Below are 14,676 nucleotides of genomic sequence, written 5' to 3'. Positions count from 1 at the left end.
AAACGTGATATTCTCCAGGTCTTTGCTCCACGGCTGTTGTGCTCCCTTGTACATCTGTAGGGCCTACAGTAAAGAGGCTTAACGAAAATACACTCAACACAGCCACTGCCTCTCTCTCTCTCTCTCTCTCTCTCTCTCTCTCCGGCTTTGGCTGTTTCACCATCTCCCCCCCCCCCCCCCCCCACACACATTACGATTGTGTTTTTAAAGGGCTGATTTTGGTGCCTTTAAAACCTGTGTGGGTCACATTTACCGTGGACGAACTGGCTGAGCAGGAATAGGAGACAAAGAAGTGGTGGAAGAGGAGGAGGAGGAGGAGGAGGAGGAGGAGGAGGAGGAGGAGAGAGGAGGAGGAGGAGGAGGAGGAGGAGGAGGAGGAGGAGGAGGAGGAGGAGGAGGAGGAGGAGGAGGAGGAGGAGGAGGAGGAGGAGGAGGAAGAAGAGATAAGTTGGGTAAGATGGGAAAGAGAAAAGGGGCGTTTGGAGTTTTGGCCCCCATCAGCGAGATGCAGCTGTGCCCCAAAACTAATGAACAGCTGAATCTCCTCCTCCTCCCTCCACCACTCATTCTCCACTCCTCTGTCCTTTCATCTGTCCTGCCTTTACCATCACCTCCTATCTTCTCACTTTCCAAACCCCTCCCTCCCCCTCCTCCCCTTTTGATTGTCGCCACGTTCCCGAACCCGTCTGACAAAACCCAGACGGAATGTACATCAGCGCCGGAGCGCGTGGATTTTCCATGCCTCAGTAAAGTGATGTGATGCAACGCCATTTCATCCTTTTTGAAGTGAAATCTGATTGAGATGATCTCACAAGACTCACAAGATAATCTTCCCTTTATGTCACACTGGAGTTGGCTAAGCAGCTGTGTCGCCTTCTTATATTCATGCGGAGCGTGCTCTAGGCGCTGTTGCACGAAACTAATGAGAAGTTCTTTTTACCCAATCATCTTTAATCAGTGTATTTCCTTACTTGTTTCCCTTGTACACTGTGATTTGTGATGTGCAGCAGATGGCTGAGATACCCACCGTGAAAGGAGACGCCCGATGTTTTCCCGCTCATCTGGTGAATATACAGTCTTCTCTTGGCGCAGAAGCTAAAGCAGCAATTAAAGAGGTGACATTTTAACACCGGGAGTCATTAGAGGTGGAGGAACCCAGAGGTATGGACGGTAATGAACGCAGTCAGAGGGGACTCCCGTGCGCATCCCCCGGACCATTATAATAATTGGTTTCCTTCCTGTGTGGAATTCATTTCGCACACATCTATATTCTGCGCAGGTTCGCCGTAGTTGTGGGGCTTTCTGGACAAGAGGCTGAGGAGGTCCGGGCCTCTCAGTCCAAAACGGCTCCCTTTGAACACATGAGTCCCATTGATGAGGCCAGAGCAGAGCTCAAAGTGGAGGTGTATGAGCCTCGTCAACAAGGCTCGGGACCCTCACTGACACCCCCCCCCCCCACTGTGTTACATTAACACACCCCTACTGGACTATATACGTGCCCACTGTATTGTTATTTCATTCTAATTAGTGTATATATTTGACCACATCTTGCCCAGTTGTACAGCCCTGGCCTATTCCTATTTAATTTTTTTTTTTAACTTATAATTGTACTATTATTCTAGTGTGCTATATTTTATTTAGTTTATATCCCATATAATTGTATTCAACCTCTTTATTTACAGTTGTACAGCCCTGCATGGCCTATATTTTATTTCATAATTATATTCTATTGTGCTTAACTTAGTTCATAATTTTCATTTTATTTTACTCCACCTCTTTATCTGTCTGTTAAAATGTTTGTCCGTTAATGTCGCACCGAAAACGACAAAAGCTAATTCCTTGTATGTGAAAACTACATGGCCATAAAGACCTTTCTAATTCTGATTCTGATTCTGATTCTGATTCTGATTCTGATTCTGATTCTGATGACAACCCACAGGCAGCAGGGTTTCATCCAGGGCAGCAGAACCGTACGTACAGTAGAAGGACCAACTGGAAGGACATGAGAAGCCTGGCGTCCCTTTACTCCCTCTCAGCTCCCATTCCTGTCTCGTCCCGTCGCCTCTCTCGTTCTCTTTCTCTTCCCACACAACTGTTGGCCCGCCGTCTCTTCATTTCAGGTACTTGTGGTACATCCATCCCCCGGTTAAAGCTGTTTCAAAATGGGCTTTTTGGGCACGTTCACCTTCGGTGGGTTATCTCCAGGGCAGAAATTCCCATAATTGGGGGCCAGGGTATCTCTGGGACTCCCGACGGGGAGGGCACGACATCAGACATCGCAGCGAGTTGACAAATGGACCTGGTTTTTGGCCCCACACTTTGCCACTTCAGACATTTGCATAATGCATCATGAATATCACGGATTCATTAATATTAATCTATATGCTAACTGCATGTATGAGACTTGGTTTTTTAAAGCCAGAGTTTGATGCAAGCTCTGTTGCTTTATTTGACTCGCTGCTCAAATGTGGTCCCTCAAATGCCAATAGTTGTCCACTCTGCGGGAATAAGCCATTCTTATTTGGCAACAACTATAAACAAATTATTGAGACAATGCCACAGATTAATTATTGAGACAACTCCACTGTGCCAGGCTGCCTCATAACTCAGAGAACGCATGCTGTTGAGACTGCAGCGGCCTCAATCCCACAGTGATCTATTCCCTCGTCGAGTCTTCAGGTGAGCTGCAAAACAAAGTCCTCTGGATAATTACTGTCATTGAATGTTGTTTGTTGAACCTCTTGTGATTTATTTCCTGTGACTATGTTTTTGATTAATTATTCCTCCAAAATATTAAATAAATTTTCCTGCTTTGCCAAGCACACCAGCAATTACTTTTAGGGTCAACCATAATCAGCACGGCGCTCTTGTGTCATTTAAATGAGCACAGTGAGGCTGGTATATAATATACAGTTGTTGGCTGGAGCAGCCATGTGAACTCGCCAAACTAAAGTCTGCCGTGGATGCTGTTGTAGCACCACCAGGACTATCACCCCAAATCACTGTCGTTAACCGACCTTTCAATCTGTGTTTCAGCACCTTTTTAAGTTGGTGTGCTGTGAATCTTCAATATTAGGCTAGCAATCCTAGTATGTAGCATCGAACTGGTGTTATTTACTGAATATGTAACAGAAAATGCAAAATAAATACAATAATGTAATGTAAAGAATGTTCCTCACCCAAACATGGGTATCCTACCAAATATGTTTTTCTTTTTAACACAGGCAAGAGAGAGAGAGAGAGAGAGAGAGAGAGAGAGAGAGAGAGAGAGAGAGAGAGAGAGAGAGAGAGAGGGAGAGAGGGAGAGGGAGCGAGAGATAGAGAGAGGGAGAGGAGGTAAACAAATCAATGTGGGACTCTGCAGCAAAGCTCCATCAAAAGACTGTCTGGGGCATCACCCTCACCTCACATCAGTATTCCACAGCCCTGCGCGGAGACCCTCTTGGTCCTCTTTAATTGTCGCTCTGCAGCCAAGTAGGGTTTGGGGGGAGAAAAACACCAACACCACCACAGCCACGGAGCTGTCAGGAGGAGCAGAGAAAGTGAGTCAATAGAGCCTGCCATCACCCCAGCCTTCTTACCCAGACCATTAGTTACTGGTCCTGCCATCACCCCAGCCTTCTTACCCAGACCATTAGTTACTGGTCCTGCCATCACCCCAGCCTTCTTACCCAGACCATTAGTTACTGGTCCTGCCATCACCCCAGCCTTCTTACCCAGACCATTAGTTACTGGTCCTGCCATCACCCCAGCCTTCTTACCCAGACCATTAGTTACTGGTCCAGCCTGTCATCACCCCAGCCTTCTTAGCCAGACCATTAGTTACTGGTCCTGCCATCACCCCAGCCTTCTTACCCAGACCATTAGTTACTGGTCCTGCCATCACCCCAGCCTTCTTACCCAGACCATTAGTTACTGGTCCAGCCTGTCATCACCCCAGCCTTCTTAGCCAGACCATTAGTTACTGGTCCTGCCATCACCCCAGCCTTCTTACCCAGACCATTAGTTACTGGTCCTGTCATCACCCCAGCCTTCTTACCCAGACCATTAGTTACTGGTCCAGCCATCACCCCAGCCATCTTACCCAGACCATTAGTTACTGGTCCAACAGATGCCCTTGTTTTGGATTGCTTATCTTTCAGCTCCTCTCTATCTCTCTCATCTTGTCTCATTTCTCTCTCTCTCTCTCTCTCTCTCTCTCTCTCTCTCTCTCTCTCTCTCTCTCTCTCTCTCTCTCTCTCTCTCTCTCTCTCTCTCTCTCTCTCTCTCTCTCTCTCTCTGTCTCTCTGTCTCATCGCCTCCCTCCCTCCCTACCTCCCCTCTCTCTCCTTCTAGCGGAGTCTCTACTCCATTACAGGTTGAGTGAAGTCCCGATCCAGCTTGGCTTTATTTTATTGAAGCTGTTGGCCTTCCAGCATGTTAGCCTGGGGCTCCGGTATTTCAGCCTGACATGTTGCCCCAGAGTGTGATAATCAGCGGCTCCTGGAGGGAGGGAGGGAGGGAGGGAGGGAGGGAGGGAGGGAGGGAGGGAGGGAGGGAGGCAGGGAGGGAGGCAGCTGGCTCCAGTGAAACTCCTTCATCTCCATAATACTCAGCATTTGAATATGTGGAGCCATCAATCTGGGATCATTTTGAAATTCAAATACAAGGAAACACCTGGTCGCAGGCAGGCTTATAATCCTACCGGCTGTCCATTAGTAAAATGACACCCTTATTTAACAAGAGATGAAAGGACATTAGCATTATACACGATGCATCGCAACCGACAGTGGCGACAATAGTGTTCTACGCGGTTGAAGATAAAATGTGCTGTAGACAAAACGTAATTGACATGTTTTATTCCTGCTAATCCTGGACTGTGTTTATGAACATCGACATCTCTTAAGATAAGATAATGATGAGAAAACATCATTAAATTTAGTTAGATGTAGATGATGAGTTGAGACATCAACAGCACTACACTAGCAATGGTTGGAAGATAATATTGAATGGCATGCATGAGAACATAAAACAAATAGAAAATTAAACAACATAATGTAAGTGCACACATTCTTTATAGGTGCCCAGAAAGGGTGTGTAGATGATTCATCCAGCAACATGGGTAATGCATGCATGCATGCACTAACCATGACCAACCAACCAACCAACCAACCAACCAACCAACCAACCAACCAACCAACCAATCAGTGTCCGACATGAACCAATAAATGAATCAACAGAGGTCAATTGTTATAGAGGTGCTGCTTCCAAGCACATGATAAAAATGTTGGTCCTATCTCAAACCTTGCCCTCTTTTCTTGATCCTCCATGTCACAATTAACTGTTGCTTTCCTCTGACAAACTTTTAAACATTTCTTTATCTGAGGCTTATTTGCTACTTACCAGTGATGTGGTTGATCAGTAGAGCCCTTTCTCAACACAATCCATGCTGTTCCTCACACTAGCTCCGGCCACAAAGCAATATAAAGTCAATGGGGTCCAGCTCCTGTCTGTAAACTGACTGAAGACAACTGAAATCTATTGTGTGCACTGTGGAGTAGATTTCAGTTGTCCTCAGTAACACATCAAATAACACATCTACATGTACCGGTAGAAGGCTACTTTTAGCAAATGTAACACACAATGCAAACAAGAAGAAGAATTTGTTAAAAAGAAAGGTGCTTCGTCCATCATTTGGACGTGGTTTGGGTTTAAGAAGTTGGATCTTGAGCAGAAAACTATTATCTGCACAGCAATGTCAAGCGAGAGATGTTGCCAGATGCGCACAGACACAAGTATCGCTAGCCAAGTCATTCTCCAGTGGCTTTCCATATGGCAAAAAAAACAGCTGTGGAAGGACATTACAAATTCCATAACGGAGAGGACATGATGCCTATACAAACAGTTTGTGCAAGTAACGATTATATCCTACAAGCAGTTCAATGACCTAAAGTAAACTAACATTAGCTGCTAATGTCAACTAAGCTGGTCCCAGAACAGTTAAACTAACCCTGGAGCCGCTCGTATCGGAGCACTTGGAGATAGTTAGCAGAGATAGATAATATGATGAGCTCCAGCTCAAACAGTGAGGAATGGGAGGGGCTGCTGAGTCCGATGCCCTTTCTCTCTCTCTCTCTCGTGTGTGTGTGTGTGTGTGTGTGTGTGTGTGTGTGTGTGTGTGTGTGTGTGTGTGTGTGTGTGTGTGTGTGTGTGTGTGTGTGTGTGTGTGTGTGTGTGTGTGTGTGTGTGTGTGTGTGTGTGTGTGTGTGTGTGTGTGTGTGTGTGTGTGTGTGTGTGTGTGTGTGTGTGTGTGTGTGTGTGTGTGTGTGTGTGTGTGCGCGCGCACCGTATGATTGTTGTGTATTAGTGATTTTGCCTAAAGCCAGGATGGTGCAAGTGTTTCACTCACATTTGCGACTAAAATAGATTTGTGCGAACCGGAAAGATTATTTAGGTGCACATGTGTGAGTAACGATTATATCCTACAAGCTGACAGTTTAATGACCAATAACACTTAACCTCTTAAGCCCTAGCCATATTTTCAGAACATTTGCCTAAAAATACATACCTAAGTAAATGGAAGATTGCTCCACTTCTACAAGGTCCATTTGCATGTTCTTGGTATTGTAGAAGATTATGAATAACTTACTCAGTCAGGTGGATCCGGTTAATACAATTTTATTAACTTTGATAGAAAGTATTACAAATATGGAGAATATGACTGGATGGTCTCCTGGTCAATCAGTTTCATCAGAGAAAGAGAGAGAGATCCCCCCCATTCAGGGATCACTTATATACAGGAGGGGAGGGGGGTACCACCAGGAAGTGGAGTTTACAGCTGGGAGGAGACAAAGAGGTCCTTATGGGAGGAGACAAAGATGTCCTTATGAGAAGACAAGTCTTTATCTCCCACAGTATCCAGGGACATGTATGGACCTCAGGGAATGTATTCCCAGTGTCAGCAATATTGTGTCTGTTACTAAGATTGAGTCAATTGTAATGAACTAAAGGAGAATATAAATTTTTGCTAACATTGACCAGACGTGAACAATTGCCACTGAGCTCATTCAGCACCTTCTTGACATCAAGTGTACAAAACATCTAAGCAAATTAATAAAGGGCAGATGATTTACAGGGGGTTTTGTAGATAGTAGATACAGTACTGAATTTTGCCATCTGGACACATGCAATTTGAAATATGAATATAGAATATAGTATATCAGCCCTATAAATGACCTTATTATGGCTGAGTTACACATCAATGGATCGGGCCAACTCTTCTCTTTCCAATGGCAGAGGATTCCAATGGATTTAGTACCACCAGGCACCCCTGACAGGGCAGCAAAAACTGTGAATGAAATCTACTGTAAGTACAGTTACTTTTTTATATTGTAAATTGCTCCGCCATTTTTCATCAGATTGCAACGCATTTTTTTTTACTAGACGTTCACAGAAAGGTAGAGAAACAAACTGCTTTCTATTTTATGGGAATAACGTTCAGGTTTGTTCCACCCGTGAGATATGACGCCAAAAATAATAAAGCTTCACGCTACAAGTCAGATGATTGAAAGGGGCTGGCGTGAGCTGGGAAGGGTAGTTTTTTTTCATTCAAAAGCTCATCGAAAGCCCTGGGTCTTTTCTCTCAAAAGACTACACTCATGTTAGGTTGCGCCAAGTCCTCGCCAAGTCAAGTCAATATGCGCCTTTTTCCGACTCGATGTGCTGCGATTTCTATAAACTCATATTTCACTAATAACACTTAAAATCATTGGTAAACAAACATAGTGCTGAAAATATACAATTTGACTTGGCTACATTTTAAACAAAAATGCAACATTAATTCATACATTCTGTAGAGATGGATTAATGGCGTGATGTCCATCTCATACCGGTACCGGACCGCTCAGGCTTAAGAGGTTAACTGCGTGTGATTTGCGCCCGCTATTTGCTCCTTCTTAAGGACCTATTCACTAAAGATATTGAGCAAATAGCGCACACACGCCCATACAGTGTGCAATCTGCTCCTGATATGGTAAAATAGTATAAATACTGCCCATGCAACAGTATGCATGTCCTAGGACAATGGCAGACAGAAAACAGAAGCTTCAATTCTCTGATAGCGAATTGGAAGTCCTGACGAATCAATACTGTAGCTCTTCTAACACTTTTTTGGTACCAATTGGGTGGGATTTTTTTTTTAATTCCTATACATCCCTAGATTGTGTTTTGATATGATAGACATTTTGGTTTTGTAGCTTATTAGTGGTTGTAAAAAACTCATACTCATAGGTCGGGCTAGGGGGTACTAGAGATAGATAGATAGAAACTTTATTGCCATTTCAACACTGTTGATTGGGATTTGTCTTGGTGCCACATACAATACAGACAATGTTAAAAACATACAATATAAAAACACAAGAATACAATATAAAAACACAAGAGTACAATATAAAAACACAAGAATACAATATAAAAACACAAAAGTACAATCCCCACAATAAAGAGTTTTACACAAACAATTAAAAAGAAAAAATGCTACAATACCTAAAATAAATTGCTCAGTGTACCAGTTTTAAAGTGCACATTGCCTTAAAGTGCATGTTGGCTGGTGCTAGCCCTTGTTGTGCAAAGTGCCTGTACATTTGTACTCGAGTTCAGGTGACGGACAGCCTCGGGATATGTACTGTTTTTAAAACGGGATGTCCTGCACCTGAGACTTTGGAGTCTTCTGCCAGAGGGAAGGGGGTTAAAGAGGTCGTAAGCAGGGTGAGAAGGGTCCCTGATCACCTTTTCCCCTTTCCGCCGGATTTGTGTGGCATAAATGGAGGCCACAGAGGGGAGCTCACAGCCAATGATTTTTGACGCTGTGCGTACAGTACGTTCTAAATGTCCCCTATCATGGACGGTGGTGTTTCCATACCACACAGTCAATGAGAAGGTAAGGACACTCTCTACAGTGGCTCTATAAAAACTGAGCATCGCCTCCCTGGACACGCCAAACTTTTTAAGCTGGCGCAGGGAGTGGAGCCTCTGGTGGGCTTTGCTAATTATGAGGCTGGTGACCATCATCACGTTTTTATGCACCTGAGTCTCCTGATCACGTAACCCTGAGTCGATCGGACATTCCTATGCTGAGCTATGGTAACTTTCGCACACCTACCCCCTACAGGTGAATGCCTCATTGTTTTTGTTTTTTTTGTTTTTTCACTTTTTCTCCTTATTTTTCTATTTTTCTCCCATCCCAATTTCGTATTGCCAATTCTCCCCTCCCCTGTCTTGAACGTTGCTAGACTATGCCTCCCACTGGTCGGCTGTAGTGAGGATAGAAGCCTTGCATCACGTGTCCCCTCCGGTACACGAGGAGGCAGCCTGTCGCATCTTTTCACCAGACAGCGCGGACTCTCAGTGGCGAGGAGTAACGTGTGGGAGGCTCACGCTGCCCCCGATACTTCCTGTCTCTGCTGTGCAGGCGTCACCCAACCGACCTGTAGGAGTCGCTGTCCACAACGTCCAATCCCCACCCATCGACTTCCACCCGCTACCTCTGTCAATTGAGATAGTATGACGACTGGCCCAAGCCGCAGGCAATGCTGACACCGGGATTCAAGACCGGAGTCTCTTGCATTGGTGACGAGCGCAATCTCCGCTACGCCACCCAGCCGCCCTGTGAATGCCTCATTGTTGCGGTATTATGCGGTAGGTGTGCAAGGTTACCATTGTACCACTTATTGCAAATGCAAAAGTGAAAAGTAACAACCCCCCACACTGGAGATGCCACTCAAAAAATTATATCATGAAAACAAAGTAGTGACTCACAACATCAGAGAAGCTGATCGAGCTGAACCTCTCTTACTTGAGTCAAGTAGAGGAAGATGAGGACCGAAGGTGTCCCCCCCCCCCCCCCCCACACACACACACACACACTTCATCATGGCTTGAGGAGATGGACGAGGGAGCCTCCTTGAATACAAAAAGTGGGCAGGAAGACATAATTAACCAAGATTACGAGGGGGGCTTGAGTTTAGTGCCCTCTGTATAGGCAATGAAACTCGGGTCTCGCATCTTCTGTGAAGTGGATTCTCTCAGAAAGGTGTTCTGCATTTAATTTGAGCTGAGAGGGTCACAGGGTCATTCTGCAGGATGGGATGCTACGTTTCAAGATTCTTCCGACAGTTCCGTGCCACAAGACAACACCTGTCTTTCGGAATTCTCTTCTCGCAATCAAATCTCTTTATTTTTGCCATTTCTTCATTGATGGCCACCTTTAAAACAGCCATATTTGATTGATTCTGTTGAATAGCCCGGTGCAACGGTTCCACTAACAGAGCGTCCTCCTCCACTTCAGAACAGCTGTTTATCGGATCGAAAACCAAGTCTTCTCCATCGGAGTCTTCGTCATCAGAGGTACTCTCAGATGCAGAGTCATCAGCACGATAAACAAAGTCCAATATGTACTCGTTCATTAAATCCGATGCATCAGTTGCTTTTCCTGATGCTGAAAGTTTGTTCAGGGCAGCTGCCAGCGTTTGTGCGTCCATCGTTACAAGAAGATCAACAATAGTAAACAAGCCCATGTGCTCATGTTATTTATGGGCGTCGCTCAAAACTCAGAGGCACTCGCCTTCATTCACATGCAAATTTAACTCCTCCCCCACGCAATGAGGAAAACAGTCTCAGAAGAGCATTTTTTAAACAAAGACATTTTACTATTAAAGGGGAACTATTTTATAAATGGCCTTTTTCAGTGTTTAGCATTGTTTCCTAGCTATGTGGACTTATATTAATAGGATCTATGTCTCTAATTCTCATATTGGCGCATTCTTCCAATTCTCCTCTCACACACAAGCACACATGAACACACACACGACACGCACACTGTGCACGCTCACACACGAGCAGCCACTTAACACTTTAACATGAGCGGGCACACACTCATGTCGCACACACGCACACTTATGGCCAAAGGAAAGGACACTTTAAATTAGAATAACAGGAACAGTGTATTGCACTACCAAAGCTAACTAGCATGTCACACATGCGCTGTAAATAACTATGTACAGATACCGAGATGTCACTCCATGTTACCTGCTACCTGTTACTGCACAATGTTGTTTCTTCTTTGATTCTATTATATGTACCACTGTATTGCACATCGTTGCGGGCAAGACCACCCGCATTTCATTGTATACCTGTATGCCGTGACAATTAAAACTCTTGACTTGACTTGACTTGACTTGACAATATTCACCCTCATCTGAAAATGTGCATATCTGTGATGTCAGAGATTTCTCAGCTGCATAATAATGTGGCAGTTGGCACCAGGCCACACAGTGGTTGGAGCCCAGCCTCAAAACGGCTTAAGATCTTGAGGTAGAAAAATGCTGTTTTTGAGTACTTGATTAGAAATACAAAACAATGATTTTTTTTTATTTTTTTTTTTACCTTACAGAGGTGTTCCATAGACTCACAGGAATTGTGTAAAAGTGCCCAAATAGTGAAATAAATAGTAAAATTGTTCCCCTTTAAAGATAAACTAAAACTAAACTATAACTGTTAGCTTTTATAGTAAACATGTTCTTGTGGTTACATTTTTTTATAATTCATTGTGGCCCTTTAATGCCCTCTCAGGTTCATAGGTTTGCCTACCAGCTGGCCAAGAAGCATGCATGTAGGCCTCTCAGTTATCCAAAACCTTTGGACTGGTTTACTGGCTTCCTCGAGCGGATTGATTGATTGATTGAAAAGTTTATTAACAGATTGCAGAATGGGTACAGTACAGTACAGCTCAATACATACAATTGTTAAGGGGATGCAGACCAGAGAAAGACTTTCGTCTTGTTTACATCAGGGTCCCCCATTTTCAATTCATCATAACATATATGACATACATGACATACAGATAGACAGTACTGCTACATCTATACATTTATGACATATCAGATTTGCAAATACAGTACTGTTTGTGATACAAAAGTGTCCAGAAAAGGAGTGTATATACATTTGGCGTAGAAACTGTACATTGGAGGAGGTTGGTTGGGTGGGGTGGGGTTGGGTGGGTTGGGTGAGGGCTGTACATTGGAGGTGGGGGGGGGGGGGGGGGGGGGGGTGGGGGGGGGGGGGTTGGGTAGGGTACACACACACATTTTACACTGTACATTGGAATATTGACAAAGCCTTACTTGGTCATTTACTGTACAACTAGGTTAGGACATTTGTAGGGGCCAGTTTCGAATTGCAGTCTCACGTAGGTGTTTTTTGAGTGTTTTTGAAAGTGGGTAGTGATTCACATTCCTTTACAGCTTTAGGCAGGGCGTTCCACATTGATGTGGCATAATTGCGAAACGTGTTTAGTCCCTTGTTTGAGCCGAATCTGGGTTTTACATGATTTGTGGAGCTCCCTCTGGTGTTGTGATCGTGGTATTCACTGACCTTTGGGAAGTATTTTGACATGTACATGGGTACCTTGGTCGCGTAGTGTATCTTGTAGACCAGGCCCATTGCAAGTTGCTGTACTCTCGTCTACTCTAAGCCATCCTAGGTTGTCAAAGTGGGCAGGGGTGAGGTGGGTTCTAGGAGTCAGGTCAAGTAGTAGTCTGACTAGCTTGTTTTGAGATGTTTGTAATTTGTTTTTTAGTGCCTTTGAGGTGCTTTGGTACCATGAGGTGCAAGCATAGTCGTAGTACCCTTGAATGAGTGCTCCTGCTAGAGTCTTCAGGGTATTCTTGTTTACCAGAGAGGAGATCCGGTACAAGAATCGCGAATCACTTTTTTTATTACATTGGATGCCATTTTGTCACAGGAAAGATTAGCCTCTAGGATGGAACCCAGGTAGGTAATTTCATCTTTCCTTGTGATAATATTGTCACCCACTGTAACCGAGAAGCCGTCGGTCTTGCTGAGTTTGTTATTTGAACCGAAGAGAATGGACTCTGTTTTGCCCATGTGTAATGATAGTTTGTTGTCGGCGAGCCATATGCAGATTTTGCCTAGTTCCGAGCTGAGGGCTTTTTCAACCTGTAACTTGTTCTTGTCAGAGACCAGCAGGGCTGAGTCGTCCGCAAACAGGAACAAGTTGCAGTCACAAGCTGACGACATGTCATTTGCATAAATTAGGAATAGTAGCGGTCCTAGTATGCTTCCTTGTGGAACACCACAGCTCACTGTGAGGGGGGGGGGATAGGGTACCGTTTACTTCCACCATCTGTTCCCTCCCCTCCAGGTAGGATTGTATCCAGCTCACTGATAAACTATCAAAACCAATTGCTTTTAGCTTGTCAATCAGAATGGTGTGATTGACAGTGTCGAAGGCCTTTTGTAGGTCCAGCATGACCATGCCGCAGTATTTGCCCGCGTCCACCTCCACATCCTTCCCAGAGGACAACAAGCTTCAATCCCACTAATGTGGCAAACTTCTGCTCAAACCTGTCCAAAGTCCTGGACCGCCACTGCTTCAAAGCGAAAGATGTGTGGAATGTTGACAAGACCAGCACAGTCATCCACTCTGTTGTGAAGGATCAGATTAAACCGAATATATATATTTATTATATATATATATTTAATTGTATTTGTATATCGTTTGATATCCCCTGTATATTCCTTGTACAATATGCATTGAATATCCCTTTAGTCTACTAAACAGCCCATAATAGTTTCATTCTACCATTGGACGAGAACCTGGCGCCAGGTTGCCATACCCCTAGGTCCAAGTTCAATCGTGCCGCCTAACATGTCGTGGCAAGCCCCGGTTCCGCGCAGGAATATGTCGGGCGAAATACGAATGGTACTATTTGTTCATAGCGCATATATATATGGCGCAAGTAAAGTAGAACTTTCTTTTAGTCCAGTTCTTTACCCTCAAACAGAGTGACAGACGCAAAGCCTCCCCACGACGCACGTGTGGTGTAGTAAGGCCTACTTGGCCCCAGAATAGGCATTGAGATATCGTGTAGATTAATAGTTGAATAGTCATAGTTTGGCACTATACCGTCGAGTTGGACGTATTCTATTAAGCTAATAATAGTCTATTTATGTATGGTGCATCGTTCGGTTAGAGTTATAAAGTTATCAGTACCCCCATCGTTCCTGACGTTATCTGGACGCTTAACCAGGCTGAGCAGACCCCTAGTGGTGCTTGCATCCGAGGAGCTCCGGGCCAAAAGCGACTGGACCTGTATATTGGATTACTCTACCCGGATGACGGCGAGCCTTCCACGGCTTGGATTATGCTTTGGGTGCTTTGATTATTCCATGGATAAAGGCCAACACTATCCAGCTATAATCATTTAAGTCCCATCGCTATCGTTTCCTAAATATTCCAGGTTGTATACTTTATGAATGAATGTATCTCTGCGTAACCAGAGATTGGACATTCAATGTTGATTTACCTACGAATACTCATTTGCCATAAAAGTGCATATTTCATATTTCAAATCATAAATGTAATTAAGTGATCGTTGTATACACCTTTTGCTGTATTAAACCTTCGATTTGGTACATTTGTGTGGATTCGTTTCATCAGGTGGGAAAGTGTTCATCATACTTATATCATGTACTGGATGGCCAGAAGTTAAAGTACAAGAGGTAGTGGTATTAAATATCATATCTAACAATACAGTCAGGGAATTGTACCCCTCAGTTACACACTCCATAACCCACCCTTCTCTCAATCCCCCTCCTCACCCGCTACTTTACTTACTC

The sequence above is a fragment of the Notolepis coatsorum genome (assembly GCF_963971535.1).
Source record: "Notolepis coatsorum genome assembly, chromosome: 12".
Lineage (NCBI taxonomy): Eukaryota > Metazoa > Chordata > Actinopteri > Aulopiformes > Paralepididae > Notolepis > Notolepis coatsorum.
The sequence above is the reverse complement of the archived record's forward strand: the minus strand, read 5'-3'. Positions refer to the sequence as shown.